Genomic DNA, 18,233 nt, shown 5'->3' with positions numbered 1-18,233 from the left:
CGCTTAGAAGTTCGAAATTCGATCCGTTCCATTTTATCATTCCCAGGCATAATAACTTTACATTCGTTCCTTCTTCTTTTTTTTTTCTATTTTCTGGGAACATTTATCGATTTTGTTGTCGTGCCGTTCTGTGCGGAAGGGTATGACGCAGATTACTCCGGACGGTTAACTATTAAAACAATTATTTCGACTGTTTTATCCATAATTTACGTAAACGGTCGCGACACGAGGTCTTCCCAGGGAGGTCACCCATCTACCTCTGCCATCGCGCCAGAACGCTTAACTTCATGGTTATGATTGGGCGAAGCAGTGCCGCGTGTTGTCCATCGCCGCCCGCCTCCACACGTACTCGAGGGATATAAGAATAAACATCCCACTCAATGTCGGGTGCGATCATACCAGCACTAATGCACCGGATCCCATCAGAACTCCGAAGTTAAGCGTGCTTGGGCGAGAGCAGTACTAGGATGGGTGACCCCCTGGGAAGTCCTCGTGTTGCACCCTTTTCGTGTTTTTCTATTTTTGATTACTTGTTGACAGACGATTTTCGGCTCAAATCATCTGAATCTCGATCGGGACCAGATAAGACATGTGAAAATGAAAGTAGCTCGGGCACTGCCGGATTTGGACAAAATTGTAGGCTAATTTGATTGTAAACGGGCAAACGGACGAGACTCATTACTACGCAATGAGCTGACGAGATTTTAGCCGAATTCCTTCTCTAAGACCCTCTAATTTGCGATTTACCGCTTCTGTTAAGCTTTCGTTTCCTCGAGAAATCCGCTTAGGAAGTTCGAAATTCGATTCCGTTCCATTTTATCGTATCCCAGGCATAATAATAGCTTTACATTCGTTATTTCCTTCTTCTTATTTTTTTTTCTATTTTCTGGGAACATTTATCGATTTTTGTTGTCGTGAGCCGGTTCTGTGCGGAAGGGTATGACGCAGATTACTCCGGAGACGGTTAACTCATTAAAAACAATTATTTCGACTGTTTTATCCATAATTTACGTAAACGTCGCGACACGAGGTCTTCCCAGGGAGGTCACCCATCCTAGCCTCTGCCATCGCGCCAGAACGCTTAACTTCATGGTTATGATTGGGCGAGAGCAGTGCCGCGTGTTGTCCATCGCCGCCCGCTCCACACGTACTCGAGGGATATAAGAATAAACATCCCACTCAATGTCGGGTGCGATCATACCAGCACTAATGCACCGGATCCCATCAGAACTCCGAAGTTAAGCGTGCTTGGGCGAGAGCAGTACTAGGATGGGTGACCCCTGGGAAGTCCTCGTGTTGCACCCCTTTTCGTGTTTTTCTATTTTGATTACTTGTTGACAGACGATTTTCGGCTCAAATCATCTGAATCTCGATCGGGACCAGATAAGACATGTGAAATGAAAGTAGCTCGGGCACTGCCGGATTTGGACAAAATTGTAGGCTAATTTGATTGTAAACGGGCAAACGGACGAGACTCATTACTACGCAATGAGCTGACGAGATTTTAGCCGAATTCCTTCTCTAAGACCCTCTAATTTGCGATTTACCGCTTCTGTTAAGCTTTCGTTTCCTCGAGAAATCCGCTTAGGAAGTTCGAAATTCGATTCCGGTTCCATTTTATCGTATCCCAGGCATAATAATAGCTTTACATTCGTTATTTCCTTCTTCTTATTTTTTTTTCTATTTTCTGGGAACATTTATCGATTTTGTTGTCGTGAGCCGGTTCTGTGCGGAAGGGTATGACGCAGATTACTCCGGAGACGGTTAACTCATTAAAAACAATTATTTCGACTGTTTTATCCATAATTTACGTAAACGGTCGCGACACGAGGTCTTCCCAGGGAGGTCACCCATCCTACCTCTGCCATCGCGCCAGAACGCTTAACTTCATGGTTATGATTGGGCGAGAGCAGTGCCGCGTGTTGTCCATCGCCGCCCGCTCCACACGTACTCGAGGGATATAAGAATAAACATCCCACTCAATGTCGGGTGCGATCATACCAGCACTAATGCACCGGATCCCATCAGAACTCCGAAGTTAAGCGTGCTTGGGCGAGAGCAGTACTAGGATGGGTGACCCCTGGGAAGTCCTCGTGTTGCACCCTTTTTCGTGTTTTTCTATTTTTGATTACTTGTTGACAGACGATTTTCGGCTCAAATCATCTGAATCTCGATCGGGACCAGATAAGACATGTGAAATGAAAGTAGCTCGGGCACTGCCGGATTTGGACAAAATTGTAGGCTAATTTGATTGTAAACGGGCAAACGGACGAGACTCATTACTACGCAATGAGCTGACGAGATTTTAGCCGAATTCCTTCTCTAAGACCCTCTAATTTGCGATTTAACCGCTTCTGTTAAGCTTTCGTTTCCTCGAGAAATCCGCTTAGGAAGTTCGAAATTCGATTCCGGTTCCATTTTATCGTATCCCAGGCATAATAATAGCTTTACATTCGTTATTTCCTTCTTCTTATTTTTTTTCTATTTTCTGGGAACATTTATCGATTTTTGTTGTCGTGAGCCGGTTCTGTGCGGAAGGGTATGACGCAGATTACTCCGGAGACGGTTAACTCATTAAAAACAATTATTTCGACTGTTTTATCCATAATTTACGTAAACGGATCGCGACACGAGGTCTTCCCAGGGAGGTCACCCATCCTACCTCTGCCATCGCGCCAGAACGCTTAACTTCGTGGTTATGATTGGGCGAGAGCAGTGCCGCGTGTTGTCCATCGCCGCCCGCTCCACACGTACTCGAGGGATATAAGAATAAACATCCCACTCAATGTCGGGTGCGATCATACCAGCACTAATGCACAGGATCCCATCAGAACTCCGAAGTTAAGCGTGCTTGTGCGAGACCAGTACTAGGATGGGTGACCCCTGGGAAGTCCTCGTGTTGCACCCCTTTTCGTGTTTTTCTATTTTTGATTACTTGTTGACAGACGATTTTCGGCTCAAATCATCTGAATCTCGATCGGGACCAGATAAGACATGTGAAATGAAAGTAGCTCGGGCACTGCCGGATTTGGACAAAATTGTAGGCTAATTTGATTGTAAACGGGCAAACGGACGAGACTCATTACTACGCAATGAGCTGACGAGATTTTAGCCGAATTCCTTCTCTAAGACCCTCTAATTTGCGATTTACCGCTTCTGTTAAGCTTTCGTTTCCTCGAGAAATCCGCTTAGGAAGTTCGAAATTCGATTCCGGTTCCATTTTATCGTATCCCAGGCATAATAATAGCTTTACATTCGTTATTTCCTTCTTCTTATTTTTTTTCTATTTTCTGGGAACATTTATCGATTTTGTTGTCGTGAGCCGGTTCTGTGCGGAAGGGTATGACGCAGATTACTCCGGAGACGGTTAACTCATTAAAAACAATTATTTCGACTGTTTTATCCATAATTTACGTAAACGGTCGCGACACGAGGTCTTCCCAGGGAGGTCACCCATCCTAGCTCTGCCATCGCGCCAGAACGCTTAACTTCATGGTTATGATTGGGCGAGAGCAGTGCCGCGTGTTGTCCATCGCCGCCCGCTCCACACGTACTCGAGGGATATAAGAATAAACATCCCACTCAATGTCGGGTGCGATCATACCAGCACTAATGCACCGGATCCCATCAGAACTCCGAAGTTAAGCGTGCTTGGGCGAGAGCAGTACTAGGATGGGTGACCCCCTGGGAAGTCCTCGTGTTGCACCCTTTTCGTGTTTTTCTATTTTGATTACTTGTTGACAGACGATTTTCGGCTCAAATCATCTGAATCTCGATCGGGACCAGATAAGACATGTGAAATGAAAGTAGCTCGGGCACTGCCGGATTTGGACAAAATTGTAGGCTAATTTGATTGTAAACGGGCAAACGGACGAGACTCATTACTACGCAATGAGCTGACGAGATTTTAGCCGAATTCCTTCTCTAAGACCCTCTAATTTGCGATTTACCGCTTCTGTTAAGCTTTCGTTTCCTCGAGAAATCCGCTTAGGAAGTTCGAAATTCGATTCCGGTTCCATTTTATCGTATCCCAGGCATAATAATAGCTTTACATTCGTTATTTCCTTCTTCTTATTTTTTTTCTATTTTCTGGGAACATTTATCGATTTTTGTTGTCGTGAGCCGGTTCTGTGCGGAAGGGTATGACGCAGATTACTCCGGAGACGGTTAACTCATTAAAAACAATTATTTCGACTGTTTTATCCATAATTTACGTAAACGGTCGCGACACGAGGTCTTCCCAGGGAGGTCACCCATCCTAGCTCTGCCATCGCGCCAGAACGCTTAACTTCATGGTTATGATTGGGCGAGAGCAGTGCCGCGTGTTGTCCATCGCCGCCCGCTCCACACGTACTCGAGGGATATAAGAATAAACATCCCACTCAATGTCGGGTGCGATCATACCAGCACTAATGCACCGGATCCCATCAGAACTCCGAAGTTAAGCGTGCTTGGGCGAGAGCAGTACTAGGATGGGTGACCCCCTGGGAAGTCCTCGTGTTGCACCCTTTTTCGTGTTTTTCTATTTTTGATTACTTGTTGACAGACGATTTTCGGCTCAAATCATCTGAATCTCGATCGGGACCAGATAAGACATGTGAAATGAAAGTAGCTCGGGCACTGCCGGATTTGGACAAAATTGTAGGCTAATTTGATTGTAAACGGGCAAACGGACGAGACTCATTACTACGCAATGAGCTGACGAGATTTTAGCCGAATTCCTTCTCTAAGACCCTCTAATTTGCGATTTACCGCTTCTGTTAAGCTTTCGTTTCCTCGAGAAATCCGCTTAGGAAGTTCGAAATTCGATTCCGGTTCCATTTTATCGTATCCCAGGCATAATAATAGCTTTACATTCGTTATTTCCTTCTTCTTATTTTTTTTCTATTTTCTGGGAACATTTATCGATTTTTGTTGTCGTGAGCCGGTTCTGTGCGGAAGGGTATGACGCAGATTACTCCGGAGACGGTTAACTCATTAAAAACAATTATTTCGACTGTTTTATCCATAATTTACGTAAACGGTCGCGACACGAGGTCTTCCCAGGGAGGTCACCCATCCTAGCTCTGCCATCGCGCCAGAACGCTTAACTTCATGGTTATGATTGGGCGAGAGCAGTGCCGCGTGTTGTCCATCGCCGCCCGCTCCACACGTACTCGAGGGATATAAGAATAAACATCCCACTCAATGTCGGGTGCGATCATACCAGCACTAATGCACCGGATCCCATCAGAACTCCGAAGTTAAGCGTGCTTGGGCGAGAGCAGTACTAGGATGGGTGACCCCCTGGGAAGTCCTCGTGTTGCACCCTTTTTCGTGTTTTTCTATTTTTGATTACTTGTTGACAGACGATTTTCGGCTCAAATCATCTGAATCTCGATCGGGACCAGATAAGACATGTGAAATGAAAGTAGCTCGGGCACTGCCGGATTTGGACAAAATTGTAGGCTAATTTGATTGTAAACGGGCAAACGGACGAGACTCATTACTACGCAATGAGCTGACGAGATTTTAGCCGAATTCCTTCTCTAAGACCCTCTAATTTGCGATTTACCGCTTCTGTTAAGCTTTCGTTTCCTCGAGAAATCCGCTTAGGAAGTTCGAAATTCGATTCCGGTTCCATTTTATCGTATCCCAGGCATAATAATAGCTTTACATTCGTTATTTCCTTCTTCTTATTTTTTTTCTATTTTCTGGGAACATTTATCGATTTTTGTTGTCGTGAGCCGGTTCTGTGCGGAAGGGTATGACGCAGATTACTCCGGAGACGGTTAACTCATTAAAAACAATTATTTCGACTGTTTTATCCATAATTTACGTAAACGGTCGCGACACGAGGTCTTCCCAGGGAGGTCACCCATCCTAGCTCTGCCATCGCGCCAGAACGCTTAACTTCATGGTTATGATTGGGCGAGAGCAGTGCCGCGTGTTGTCCATCGCCGCCCGCTCCACACGTACTCGAGGGATATAAGAATAAACATCCCACTCAATGTCGGGTGCGATCATACCAGCACTAATGCACCGGATCCCATCAGAACTCCGAAGTTAAGCGTGCTTGGGCGAGAGCAGTACTAGGATGGGTGACCCCCTGGGAAGTCCTCGTGTTGCACCCTTTTCGTGTTTTTCTATTTTTGATTACTTGTTGACAGACGATTTTCGGCTCAAATCATCTGAATCTCGATCGGGACCAGATAAGACATGTGAAATGAAAGTAGCTCGGGCACTGCCGGATTTGGACAAAATTGTAGGCTAATTTGATTGTAAACGGGCAAACGGACGAGACTCATTACTACGCAATGAGCTGACGAGATTTTAGCCGAATTCCTTCTCTAAGACCCTCTAATTTGCGATTTACCGCTTCTGTTAAGCTTTCGTTTCCTCGAGAAATCCGCTTAGGAAGTTCGAAATTCGATTCCGGTTCCATTTTATCGTATCCCAGGCATAATAATAGCTTTACATTCGTTATTTCCTTCTTCTTATTTTTTTTCTATTTTCTGGGAACATTTATCGATTTTTGTTGTCGTGAGCCGGTTCTGTGCGGAAGGGTATGACGCAGATTACTCCGGAGACGGTTAACTCATTAAAAACAATTATTTCGACTGTTTTATCCATAATTTACGTAAACGGTCGCGACACGAGGTCTTCCCAGGGAGGTCACCCATCCTAGCTCTGCCATCGCGCCAGAACGCTTAACTTCATGGTTATGATTGGGCGAGAGCAGTGCCGCGTGTTGTCCATCGCCGCCCGCTCCACACGTACTCGAGGGATATAAGAATAAACATCCCACTCAATGTCGGGTGCGATCATACCAGCACTAATGCACCGGATCCCATCAGAACTCCGAAGTTAAGCGTGCTTGGGCGAGAGCAGTACTAGGATGGGTGACCCCCTGGGAAGTCCTCGTGTTGCACCCTTTTCGTGTTTTTCTATTTTTGATTACTTGTTGACAGACGATTTTCGGCTCAAATCATCTGAATCTCGATCGGGACCAGATAAGACATGTGAAATGAAAGTAGCTCGGGCACTGCCGGATTTGGACAAAATTGTAGGCTAATTTGATTGTAAACGGGCAAACGGACGAGACTCATTACTACGCAATGAGCTGACGAGATTTTAGCCGAATTCCTTCTCTAAGACCCTCTAATTTGCGATTTACCGCTTCTGTTAAGCTTTCGTTTCCTCGAGAAATCCGCTTAGGAAGTTCGAAATTCGATTCCGGTTCCATTTTATCGTATCCCAGGCATAATAATAGCTTTACATTCGTTATTTCCTTCTTCTTATTTTTTTTCTATTTTCTGGGAACATTTATCGATTTTTGTTGTCGTGAGCCGGTTCTGTGCGGAAGGGTATGACGCAGATTACTCCGGAGACGGTTAACTCATTAAAAACAATTATTTCGACTGTTTTATCCATAATTTACGTAAACGGTCGCGACACGAGGTCTTCCCAGGGAGGTCACCCATCCTACCTCTGCCATCGCGCCAGAACGCTTAACTTCATGGTTATGATTGGGCGAGAGCAGTGCCGCGTGTTGTCCATCGCCGCCCGCTCCACACGTACTCGAGGGATATAAGAATAAACATCCCACTCAATGTCGGGTGCGATCATACCAGCACTAATGCACCGGATCCCATCAGAACTCCGAAGTTAAGCGTGCTTGGGCGAGAGCAGTACTAGGATGGGTGACCCCCTGGGAAGTCCTCGTGTTGCACCCTTTTCGTGTTTTTCTATTTTTGATTACTTGTTGACAGACGATTTTCGGCTCAAATCATCTGAATCTCGATCGGGACCAGATAAGACATGTGAAATGAAAGTAGCTCGGGCACTGCCGGATTTGGACAAAATTGTAGGCTAATTTGATTGTAAACGGGCAAACGGACGAGACTCATTACTACGCAATGAGCTGACGAGATTTTAGCCGAATTCCTTCTCTAAGACCCTCTAATTTGCGATTTACCGCTTCTGTTAAGCTTTCGTTTCCTCGAGAAATCCGCTTAGGAAGTTCGAAATTCGATTCCGGTTCCATTTTATCGTATCCCAGGCATAATAATAGCTTTACATTCGTTATTTCCTTCTTCTTATTTTTTTTCTATTTTCTGGGAACATTTATCGATTTTTGTTGTCGTGAGCCGGTTCTGTGCGGAAGGGTATGACGCAGATTACTCCGGAGACGGTTAACTCATTAAAAACAATTATTTCGACTGTTTTATCCATAATTTACGTAAACGGTCGCGACACGAGGTCTTCCCAGGGAGGTCACCCATCCTACCTCTGCCATCGCGCCAGAACGCTTAACTTCATGGTTATGATTGGGCGAGAGCAGTGCCGCGTGTTGTCCATCGCCGCCCGCTCCACACGTACTCGAGGGATATAAGAATAAACATCCCACTCAATGTCGGGTGCGATCATACCAGCACTAATGCACCGGATCCCATCAGAACTCCGAAGTTAAGCGTGCTTGGGCGAGAGCAGTACTAGGATGGGTGACCCCCTGGGAAGTCCTCGTGTTGCACCCTTTTCGTGTTTTTCTATTTTTGATTACTTGTTGACAGACGATTTTCGGCTCAAATCATCTGAATCTCGATCGGGACCAGATAAGACATGTGAAATGAAAGTAGCTCGGGCACTGCCGGATTTGGACAAAATTGTAGGCTAATTTGATTGTAAACGGGCAAACGGACGAGACTCATTACTACGCAATGAGCTGACGAGATTTTAGCCGAATTCCTTCTCTAAGACCCTCTAATTTGCGATTTACCGCTTCTGTTAAGCTTTCGTTTCCTCGAGAAATCCGCTTAGGAAGTTCGAAATTCGATTCCGGTTCCATTTTATCGTATCCCAGGCATAATAATAGCTTTACATTCGTTATTTCCTTCTTCTTATTTTTTTTTCTATTTTCTGGGAACATTTATCGATTTTTGTTGTCGTGAGCCGGTTCTGTGCGGAAGGGTATGACGCAGATTACTCCGGAGACGGTTAACTCATTAAAAACAATTATTTCGACTGTTTTATCCATAATTTACGTAAACGGTCGCGACACGAGGTCTTCCCAGGGAGGTCACCCATCCTAGCTCTGCCATCGCGCCAGAACGCTTAACTTCATGGTTATGATTGGGCGAGAGCAGTGCCGCGTGTTGTCCATCGCCGCCCGCTCCACACGTACTCGAGGGATATAAGAATAAACATCCCACTCAATGTCGGGTGCGATCATACCAGCACTAATGCACCGGATCCCATCAGAACTCCGAAGTTAAGCGTGCTTGGGCGAGAGCAGTACTAGGATGGGTGACCCCTGGGAAGTCCTCGTGTTGCACCCCTTTTCGTGTTTTTCTATTTTTGATTACTTGTTGACAGACGATTTTCGGCTCAAATCATCTGAATCTCGATCGGGACCAGATAAGACATGTGAAATGAAAGTAGCTCGGGCACTGCCGGATTTGGACAAAATTGTAGGCTAATTTGATTGTAAACGGGCAAACGGACGAGACTCATTACTACGCAATGAGCTGACGAGATTTTAGCCGAATTCCTTCTCTAAGACCCTCTAATTTGCGATTTACCGCTTCTGTTAAGCTTTCGTTTCCTCGAGAAATCCGCTTAGGAAGTTCGAAATTCGATTCCGGTTCCATTTTATCGTATCCCAGGCATAATAATAGCTTTACATTCGTTATTTCCTTCTTCTTATTTTTTTTTCTATTTTCTGGGAACATTTATCGATTTTTGTTGTCGTGAGCCGGTTCTGTGCGGAAGGGTATGACGCAGATTACTCCGGAGACGGTTAACTCATTAAAAACAATTATTTCGACTGTTTTATCCATAATTTACGTAAACGGTCGCGACACGAGGTCTTCCCAGGGAGGTCACCCATCCTAGCTCTGCCATCGCGCCAGAACGCTTAACTTCATGGTTATGATTGGGCGAGAGCAGTGCCGCGTGTTGTCCATCGCCGCCCGCTCCACACGTACTCGAGGGATATAAGAATAAACATCCCACTCAATGTCGGGTGCGATCATACCAGCACTAATGCACCGGATCCCATCAGAACTCCGAAGTTAAGCGTGCTTGGGCGAGAGCAGTACTAGGATGGGTGACCCCTGGGAAGTCCTCGTGTTGCACCCCTTTTCGTGTTTTTCTATTTTTGATTACTTGTTGACAGACGATTTTCGGCTCAAATCATCTGAATCTCGATCGGGACCAGATAAGACATGTGAAATGAAAGTAGCTCGGGCACTGCCGGATTTGGACAAAATTGTAGGCTAATTTGATTGTAAACGGGCAAACGGACGAGACTCATTACTACGCAATGAGCTGACGAGATTTTAGCCGAATTCCTTCTCTAAGACCCTCTAATTTGCGATTTACCGCTTCTGTTAAGCTTTCGTTTCCTCGAGAAATCCGCTTAGGAAGTTCGAAATTCGATTCCGGTTCCATTTTATCGTATCCCAGGCATAATAATAGCTTTACATTCGTTATTTCCTTCTTCTTATTTTTTTTCTATTTTCTGGGAACATTTATCGATTTTTGTTGTCGTGAGCCGGTTCTGTGCGGAAGGGTATGACGCAGATTACTCCGGAGACGGTTAACTCATTAAAAACAATTATTTCGACTGTTTTATCCATAATTTACGTAAACGTCGCGACACGAGGTCTTCCCAGGGAGGTCACCCATCCTAGCCTCTGCCATCGCGCCAGAACGCTTAACTTCATGGTTATGATTGGGCGAGAGCAGTGCCGCGTGTTGTCCATCGCCGCCCGCTCCACACGTACTCGAGGGATATAAGAATAAACATCCCACTCAATGTCGGGTGCGATCATACCAGCACTAATGCACCGGATCCCATCAGAACTCCGAAGTTAAGCGTGCTTGGGCGAGAGCAGTACTAGGATGGGTGACCCCCTGGGAAGTCCTCGTGTTGCACCCTTTTCGTGTTTTTCTATTTTTGATTACTTGTTGACAGACGATTTTCGGCTCAAATCATCTGAATCTCGATCGGGACCAGATAAGACATGTGAAATGAAAGTAGCTCGGGCACTGCCGGATTTGGACAAAATTGTAGGCTAATTTGATTGTAAACGGGCAAACGGACGAGACTCATTACTACGCAATGAGCTGACGAGATTTTAGCCGAATTCCTTCTCTAAGACCCTCTAATTTGCGATTTACCGCTTCTGTTAAGCTTTCGTTTCCTCGAGAAATCCGCTTAGGAAGTTCGAAATTCGATTCCGGTTCCATTTTATCGTATCCCAGGCATAATAATAGCTTTACATTCGTTATTTCCTTCTTCTTATTTTTTTTTCTATTTTCTGGGAACATTTATCGATTTTTGTTGTCGTGAGCCGGTTCTGTGCGGAAGGGTATGACGCAGATTACTCCGGAGACGGTTAACTCATTAAAAACAATTATTTCGACTGTTTTATCCATAATTTACGTAAACGGTCGCGACACGAGGTCTTCCCAGGGAGGTCACCCATCCTAGCTCTGCCATCGCGCCAGAACGCTTAACTTCATGGTTATGATTGGGCGAGAGCAGTGCCGCGTGTTGTCCATCGCCGCCCGCTCCACACGTACTCGAGGGATATAAGAATAAACATCCCACTCAATGTCGGGTGCGATCATACCAGCACTAATGCACCGGATCCCATCAGAACTCCGAAGTTAAGCGTGCTTGGGCGAGAGCAGTACTAGGATGGGTGACCCCCTGGGAAGTCCTCGTGTTGCACCCCTTTTCGTGTTTTTCTATTTTTGATTACTTGTTGACAGACGATTTTCGGCTCAAATCATCTGAATCTCGATCGGGACCAGATAAGACATGTGAAATGAAAGTAGCTCGGGCACTGCCGGATTTGGACAAAATTGTAGGCTAATTTGATTGTAAACGGGCAAACGGACGAGACTCATTACTACGCAATGAGCTGACGAGATTTTAGCCGAATTCCTTCTCTAAGACCCTCTAATTTGCGATTTACCGCTTCTGTTAAGCTTTCGTTTCCTCGAGAAATCCGCTTAGGAAGTTCGAAATTCGATTCCGGTTCCATTTTATCGTATCCCAGGCATAATAATAGCTTTACATTCGTTATTTCCTTCTTCTTATTTTTTTTCTATTTTCTGGGAACATTTATCGATTTTTGTTGTCGTGAGCCGGTTCTGTGCGGAAGGGTATGACGCAGATTACTCCGGAGACGGTTAACTCATTAAAAACAATTATTTCGACTGTTTTATCCATAATTTACGTAAACGGTCGCGACACGAGGTCTTCCCAGGGAGGTCACCCATCCTAGCTCTGCCATCGCGCCAGAACGCTTAACTTCATGGTTATGATTGGGCGAGAGCAGTGCCGCGTGTTGTCCATCGCCGCCCGCTCCACACGTACTCGAGGGATATAAGAATAAACATCCCACTCAATGTCGGGTGCGATCATACCAGCACTAATGCACCGGATCCCATCAGAACTCCGAAGTTAAGCGTGCTTGGGCGAGAGCAGTACTAGGATGGGTGACCCCCTGGGAAGTCCTCGTGTTGCACCCCTTTTCGTGTTTTTCTATTTTTGATTACTTGTTGACAGACGATTTTCGGCTCAAATCATCTGAATCTCGATCGGGACCAGATAAGACATGTGAAATGAAAGTAGCTCGGGCACTGCCGGATTTGGACAAAATTGTAGGCTAATTTGATTGTAAACGGGCAAACGGACGAGACTCATTACTACGCAATGAGCTGACGAGATTTTAGCCGAATTCCTTCTCTAAGACCCTCTAATTTGCGATTTACCGCTTCTGTTAAGCTTTCGTTTCCTCGAGAAATCCGCTTAGGAAGTTCGAAATTCGATTCCGGTTCCATTTTATCGTATCCCAGGCATAATAATAGCTTTACATTCGTTATTTCCTTCTTCTTATTTTTTTTTCTATTTTCTGGGAACATTTATCGATTTTTGTTGTCGTGAGCCGGTTCTGTGCGGAAGGGTATGACGCAGATTACTCCGGAGACGGTTAACTCATTAAAAACAATTATTTCGACTGTTTTATCCATAATTTACGTAAACGATCGCGACACGAGGTCTTCCCAGGGAGGTCACCCATCCTAGCTCTGCCATCGCGCCAGAACGCTTAACTTCATGGTTATGATTGGGCGAGAGCAGTGCCGCGTGTTGTCCATCGCCGCCCGCTCCACACGTACTCGAGGGATATAAGAATAAACATCCCACTCAATGTCGGGTGCGATCATACCAGCACTAATGCACCGGATCCCATCAGAACTCCGAAGTTAAGCGTGCTTGGGCGAGAGCAGTACTAGGATGGGTGACCCCTGGGAAGTCCTCGTGTTGCACCCCTTTTCGTGTTTTTCTATTTTTGATTACTTGTTGACAGACGATTTTCGGCTCAAATCATCTGAATCTCGATCGGGACCAGATAAGACATGTGAAATGAAAGTAGCTCGGGCACTGCCGGATTTGGACAAAATTGTAGGCTAATTTGATTGTAAACGGGCAAACGGACGAGACTCATTACTACGCAATGAGCTGACGAGATTTTAGCCGAATTCCTTCTCTAAGACCCTCTAATTTGCGATTTACCGCTTCTGTTAAGCTTTCGTTTCCTCGAGAAATCCGCTTAGGAAGTTCGAAATTCGATTCCGGTTCCATTTTATCGTATCCCAGGCATAATAATAGCTTTACATTCGTTATTTCCTTCTTCTTATTTTTTTTTCTATTTTCTGGGAACATTTATCGATTTTTGTTGTCGTGAGCCGGTTCTGTGCGGAAGGGTATGACGCAGATTACTCCGGAGACGGTTAACTCATTAAAAACAATTATTTCGACTGTTTTATCCATAATTTACGTAAACGGATCGCGACACGAGGTCTTCCCAGGGAGGTCACCCATCCTACCTCTGCCATCGCGCCAGAACGCTTAACTTCATGGTTATGATTGGGCGAGAGCAGTGCCGCGTGTTGTCCATCGCCGCCCGCTCCACACGTACTCGAGGGATATAAGAATAAACATCCCACTCAATGTCGGGTGCGATCATACCAGCACTAATGCACCGGATCCCATCAGAACTCCGAAGTTAAGCGTGCTTGGGCGAGAGCAGTACTAGGATGGGTGACCCCCTGGGAAGTCCTCGTGTTGCACCCTTTTCGTGTTTTTCTATTTTTGATTACTTGTTGACAGACGATTTTCGGCTCAAATCATCTGAATCTCGATCGGGACCAGATAAGACATGTGAAATGAAAGTAGCTCGGGCACTGCCGGATTTGGACAAAATTGTAGGCTAATTTGATTGTAAACGGGCAAACGGACGAGACTCATTACTACGCAATGAGCTGACGAGATTTTAGCCGAATTCCTTCTCTAAGACCCTCTAATTTGCGATTTAACCGCTTCTGTTAAGCTTTCGTTTCCTCGAGAAATCCGCTTAGGAAGTTCGAAATTCGATTCCGGTTCCATTTTATCGTATCCCAGGCATAATAATAGCTTTACATTCGTTATTTCCTTCTTCTTATTTTTTTTTCTATTTTCTGGGAACATTTATCGATTTTTGTTGTCGTGAGCCGGTTCTGTGCGGAAGGGTATGACGCAGATTACTCCGGAGATGGTTAACTCATTAAAAACAATTATTTCGACTGTTTTATCCATAATTTACGTAAACGATCGCGACACGAGGTCTTCCCAGGGAGGTCACCCATCCTAGCTCTGCCATCGCGCCAGAACGCTTAACTTCATGGTTATGATTGGGCGAGAGCAGTGCCGCGTGTTGTCCATCGCCGCCCGCTCTACACGTACTCGAGGGATATAAAAATAAACATCCCACTCAATGTCGGGTGGGATCATACCAGCACTAATGCACCGGATCCCATCAGAACTTAGAAGTAAATCGTGCTTGTGCGAGAGCAGTACTAGGATGGGTGACCTCCTGGGAAGTCCTCGTGTTGAACCCCTTTTCGTGTTTTTCTATTTTTGATTACTTGTTGACAGACGATTTTCGGCTCAAATCATCTGAATCTCGATCGGGACCAGATAAGACATGTGAAATGAAAGTAGCTCGGGCACTGCCGGATTTGGACAAAATTGTAGGCTAATTTGATTGTAAACGGGCAAACGGACGAGACTCATTACTACGCAATGAGCTGACGAGATTTTAGCCGAATTCCTTCTCTAAGACCCTCTAATTTGCGATTTACCGCTTCTGTTAAGCTTTCGTTTCCTCGAGAAATCCGCTTAGGAAGTTCGAAATTCGATTCCGGTTCCATTTTATCGTATCCCAGGCATAATAATAGCTTTACATTCGTTATTTCCTTCTTCTTATTTTTTTTTCTATTTTCTGGGAACATTTATCGATTTTTGTTGTCGTGAGCCGGTTCTGTGCGGAAGGGTATGACGCAGATTACTCCGGAGACGGTTAACTCATTAAAAACAATTATTTCGACTGTTTTATCCATAATTTACGTAAACGGTCGCGACACTAGGTCTTCCCAGGGAGGTCACCCATCCTAGCTCTGCCATCGCGCCAGAACGCTTAACTTCATGGTTATGATTGGGCGAGAGCAGTGCCGCGTGTTGTCCATCGCCGCCCGCTCCACACGTACTCGAGGGATATAAGAATAAACATCCCACTCAATGTCGGGTGCGATCATACCAGCACTAATGCACCGGATCCCATCAGAACTCCGAAGTTAAGCGTGCTTGGGCGAGAGCAGTACTAGGATGGCTGACCTCCTGGGAAGTCCTCGTGTTGCACCCCTTTTCGTGTTTTTCTATTTTTGATTACTTGTTGACAGACGATTTTCGGCTCAAATCATCTGAATCTCGATCGGGACCAGATAAGACATGTGAAATGAAAGTAGCTCGGGCACTGCCGGATTTGGACAAAATTGTAGGCTAATTTGATTGTAAACGGGCAAACGGACGAGACTCATTACTACGCAATGAGCTGACGAGATTTTAGCCGAATTCCTTCTCTAAGACCCTCTAATTTGCGATTTACCGCTTCTGTTAAGCTTTCGTTTCCTCGAGAAATCCGCTTAGGAAGTTCGAAATTCGATTCCGGTTCCATTTTATCGTATCCCAGGCATAATAATAGCTTTACATTCGTTATTTCCTTCTTCTTATTTTTTTTTCTATTTTCTGGGAACATTTATCGATTTTTGTTGTCGTGAGCCGGTTCTGTGCGGAAGGGTATGACGCAGATTACTCCGGAGACGGTTAACTCATTAAAAACAATTATTTCGACTGTTTTATCCATAATTTACGTAAACGGTCGCGACACGAGGTCTTCCCAGGGAGGTCACCCATCCTAGCTCTGCCATCGCGCCAGAACGCTTAACTTCATGGTTATGATTGGGCGAGAGCAGTGCCGCGTGTTGTCCATCGCCGCCCGCTCCACACGTACTCGAGGGATATAAGAATAAACATCCCACTCAATGTCGGGTGCGATCATACCAGCACTAATGCACCGGATCCCATCAGAACTCCGAAGTTAAGCGTGCTTGGGCGAGAGCAGTACTAGGATGGGTGACCCCTGGGAAGTCCTCGTGTTGCACCCTTTTCGTGTTTTTCTATTTTTGATTACTTGTTGACAGACGATTTTCGGCTCAAATCATCTGAATCTCGATCGGGACCAGATAAGACATGTGAAATGAAAGTAGCTCGGGCACTGCCGGATTTGGACAAAATTGTAGGCTAATTTGATTGTAAACGGGCAAACGGACGAGACTCATTACTACGCAATGAGCTGACGAGATTTTAGCCGAATTCCTTCTCTAAGACCCTCTAATTTGCGATTACCGCTTCTGTTAAGCTTTCGTTTCCTCGAGAAATCCGCTTAGGAAGTTCGAAATTCGATTCCGGTTCCATTTTATCGTATCCCAGGCATAATAATAGCTTTACATTCGTTATTTCCTTCTTCTTATTTTTTTTCTATTTTCTGGGAACATTTATCGATTTTTGTTGTCGTGAGCCGGTTCTGTGCGGAAGGGTATGACGCAGATTACTCCGGAGACGGTTAACTCATTAAAAACAATTATTTCGACTGTTTTATCCATAATTTACGTAAACGGTCGCGACACGAGGTCTTCCCAGGGAGGTCACCCATCCTAGCTCTGCCATCGCGCCAGAACGCTTAACTTCATGGTTATGATTGGGCGAGAGCAGTGCCGCGTGTTGTCCATCGCCGCCCGCTCCACACGTACTCGAGGGATATAAGAATAAACATCCCACTCAATGTCGGGTGCGATCATACCAGCACTAATGCACCGGATCCCATCAGAACTCCGAAGTTAAGCGTGCTTGGGCGAGAGCAGTACTAGGATGGGTGACCCCCTGGAAGTCCTCGTGTTGCACCCCTTTTCGTGTTTTTCTATTTTTGATTACTTGTTGACAGACGATTTTCGGCTCAAATCATCTGAATCTCGATCGGGACCAGATAAGACATGTGAAATGAAAGTAGCTCGGGCACTGCCGGATTTGGACAAAATTGTAGGCTAATTTGATTGTAAACGGGCAAACGGACGAGACTCATTACTACGCAATGAGCTGACGAGATTTTAGCCGAATTCCTTCTCTAAGACCCTCTAATTTGCGATTTACCGCTTCTGTTAAGCTTTCGTTTCCTCGAGAAATCCGCTTAGGAAGTTCGAAATTCGATTCCGGTTCCATTTTATCGTATCCCAGGCATAATAATAGCTTTACATTCGTTATTTCCTTCTTCTTATTTTTTTTTCTATTTTCTGGGAACATTTATCGATTTTTGTTGTCGTGAGCCGGTTCTGTGCGGAAGGGTATGACGCAGATTACTCCGGAGACGGTTAACTCATTAAAAACAATTATTTCGACTGTTTTATCCATAATTTACGTAAACGGTCGCGACACGAGGTCTTCCCAGGGAGGTCACCCATCCTACCTCTGCCATCGCGCCAGAACGCTTAACTTCATGGTTATGATTGGGCGAGAGCAGTGCCGCGTGTTGTCCATCGCCGCCCGCTCCACACGTACTCGAGGGATATAAGAATAAACATCCCACTCAATGTCGGGTGCGATCATACCAGCACTAATGCACCGGATCCCATCAGAACTCCGAAGTTAAGCGTGCTTGGGCGAGAGCAGTACTAGGATGGGTGACCTCCTGGGAAGTCCTCGTGTTGCACCCCTTTTCGTGTTTTTCTATTTTTGATTACTTGTTGACAGACGATTTTCGGCTCAAATCATCTGAATCTCGATCGGGACCAGATAAGACATGTGA

At 45.4% G+C, this 18,233-nt stretch overlaps 22 non-coding genes and 1 pseudogene across 22 annotated transcripts; all 23 read left to right on the top strand.

The window, feature by feature from the left end:
• The first annotated feature begins 385 nt into the window (after nucleotides 1-385).
• Nucleotides 386-504, top strand: LOC142516257 (5S ribosomal RNA). Its single transcript, XR_012812060.1, has one exon. It is a non-coding gene; the product is annotated as a 5S ribosomal RNA (ribosomal RNA).
• Nucleotides 505-1,187: 683 nt separating this feature from the next.
• Nucleotides 1,188-1,305, top strand: LOC142510494 (5S ribosomal RNA). Its single transcript, XR_012808603.1, has one exon. It is a non-coding gene; the product is annotated as a 5S ribosomal RNA (ribosomal RNA).
• A 682-nt stretch (nucleotides 1,306-1,987) lies between these two features.
• Nucleotides 1,988-2,105, top strand: LOC142511254 (5S ribosomal RNA). The gene has a single exon (XR_012808724.1). It is a non-coding gene; the product is annotated as a 5S ribosomal RNA (ribosomal RNA).
• A 685-nt stretch (nucleotides 2,106-2,790) lies between these two features.
• LOC142517162 (5S ribosomal RNA) lies at nucleotides 2,791-2,908 on the top strand. The gene has a single exon (XR_012812923.1). It is a non-coding gene; the product is annotated as a 5S ribosomal RNA (ribosomal RNA).
• Nucleotides 2,909-3,590: 682 nt separating this feature from the next.
• LOC142516245 (5S ribosomal RNA) lies at nucleotides 3,591-3,709 on the top strand. The gene has a single exon (XR_012812049.1). It is a non-coding gene; the product is annotated as a 5S ribosomal RNA (ribosomal RNA).
• Nucleotides 3,710-4,390: 681 nt separating this feature from the next.
• LOC142516232 (5S ribosomal RNA) lies at nucleotides 4,391-4,509 on the top strand. The gene has a single exon (XR_012812037.1). It is a non-coding gene; the product is annotated as a 5S ribosomal RNA (ribosomal RNA).
• A 683-nt stretch (nucleotides 4,510-5,192) lies between these two features.
• LOC142516220 (5S ribosomal RNA) lies at nucleotides 5,193-5,311 on the top strand. Its single transcript, XR_012812026.1, has one exon. It is a non-coding gene; the product is annotated as a 5S ribosomal RNA (ribosomal RNA).
• Nucleotides 5,312-5,994: 683 nt separating this feature from the next.
• LOC142516209 (5S ribosomal RNA) lies at nucleotides 5,995-6,113 on the top strand. Its single transcript, XR_012812015.1, has one exon. It is a non-coding gene; the product is annotated as a 5S ribosomal RNA (ribosomal RNA).
• Nucleotides 6,114-6,795: 682 nt separating this feature from the next.
• On the top strand, nucleotides 6,796-6,914 carry LOC142516197 (5S ribosomal RNA). Its single transcript, XR_012812004.1, has one exon. It is a non-coding gene; the product is annotated as a 5S ribosomal RNA (ribosomal RNA).
• Nucleotides 6,915-7,596: 682 nt separating this feature from the next.
• LOC142516185 (5S ribosomal RNA) lies at nucleotides 7,597-7,715 on the top strand. Its single transcript, XR_012811993.1, has one exon. It is a non-coding gene; the product is annotated as a 5S ribosomal RNA (ribosomal RNA).
• Nucleotides 7,716-8,397: 682 nt separating this feature from the next.
• LOC142516172 (5S ribosomal RNA) lies at nucleotides 8,398-8,516 on the top strand. The gene has a single exon (XR_012811982.1). It is a non-coding gene; the product is annotated as a 5S ribosomal RNA (ribosomal RNA).
• Nucleotides 8,517-9,199: 683 nt separating this feature from the next.
• LOC142510482 (5S ribosomal RNA) lies at nucleotides 9,200-9,317 on the top strand. Its single transcript, XR_012808592.1, has one exon. It is a non-coding gene; the product is annotated as a 5S ribosomal RNA (ribosomal RNA).
• Nucleotides 9,318-10,001: 684 nt separating this feature from the next.
• On the top strand, nucleotides 10,002-10,119 carry LOC142510470 (5S ribosomal RNA). The gene has a single exon (XR_012808580.1). It is a non-coding gene; the product is annotated as a 5S ribosomal RNA (ribosomal RNA).
• A 683-nt stretch (nucleotides 10,120-10,802) lies between these two features.
• LOC142516161 (5S ribosomal RNA) lies at nucleotides 10,803-10,921 on the top strand. Its single transcript, XR_012811971.1, has one exon. It is a non-coding gene; the product is annotated as a 5S ribosomal RNA (ribosomal RNA).
• A 683-nt stretch (nucleotides 10,922-11,604) lies between these two features.
• LOC142511284 (5S ribosomal RNA) lies at nucleotides 11,605-11,723 on the top strand. The gene has a single exon (XR_012808727.1). It is a non-coding gene; the product is annotated as a 5S ribosomal RNA (ribosomal RNA).
• A 683-nt stretch (nucleotides 11,724-12,406) lies between these two features.
• On the top strand, nucleotides 12,407-12,525 carry LOC142511168 (5S ribosomal RNA). The gene has a single exon (XR_012808716.1). It is a non-coding gene; the product is annotated as a 5S ribosomal RNA (ribosomal RNA).
• A 684-nt stretch (nucleotides 12,526-13,209) lies between these two features.
• On the top strand, nucleotides 13,210-13,327 carry LOC142510459 (5S ribosomal RNA). The gene has a single exon (XR_012808569.1). It is a non-coding gene; the product is annotated as a 5S ribosomal RNA (ribosomal RNA).
• Nucleotides 13,328-14,012: 685 nt separating this feature from the next.
• Nucleotides 14,013-14,131, top strand: LOC142516149 (5S ribosomal RNA). The gene has a single exon (XR_012811960.1). It is a non-coding gene; the product is annotated as a 5S ribosomal RNA (ribosomal RNA).
• A 684-nt stretch (nucleotides 14,132-14,815) lies between these two features.
• Nucleotides 14,816-14,934, top strand: LOC142510881 (5S ribosomal RNA; annotated as a pseudogene).
• Nucleotides 14,935-15,618: 684 nt separating this feature from the next.
• Nucleotides 15,619-15,737, top strand: LOC142508424 (5S ribosomal RNA). The gene has a single exon (XR_012806636.1). It is a non-coding gene; the product is annotated as a 5S ribosomal RNA (ribosomal RNA).
• Nucleotides 15,738-16,421: 684 nt separating this feature from the next.
• LOC142511242 (5S ribosomal RNA) lies at nucleotides 16,422-16,539 on the top strand. The gene has a single exon (XR_012808723.1). It is a non-coding gene; the product is annotated as a 5S ribosomal RNA (ribosomal RNA).
• Nucleotides 16,540-17,220: 681 nt separating this feature from the next.
• LOC142512957 (5S ribosomal RNA) lies at nucleotides 17,221-17,338 on the top strand. Its single transcript, XR_012808929.1, has one exon. It is a non-coding gene; the product is annotated as a 5S ribosomal RNA (ribosomal RNA).
• Nucleotides 17,339-18,022: 684 nt separating this feature from the next.
• Nucleotides 18,023-18,141, top strand: LOC142506839 (5S ribosomal RNA). Its single transcript, XR_012805114.1, has one exon. It is a non-coding gene; the product is annotated as a 5S ribosomal RNA (ribosomal RNA).
• The last annotated feature ends 92 nt before the right edge of the window (nucleotides 18,142-18,233 follow it).

The sequence above is a fragment of the Primulina tabacum genome, chromosome 10 (genome assembly GCF_025594145.1).
Source record: "Primulina tabacum isolate GXHZ01 chromosome 10, ASM2559414v2, whole genome shotgun sequence".
NCBI lineage: Eukaryota > Viridiplantae > Streptophyta > Magnoliopsida > Lamiales > Gesneriaceae > Primulina > Primulina tabacum.
This window is presented reverse-complemented; position numbering and strand designations above follow the sequence as displayed.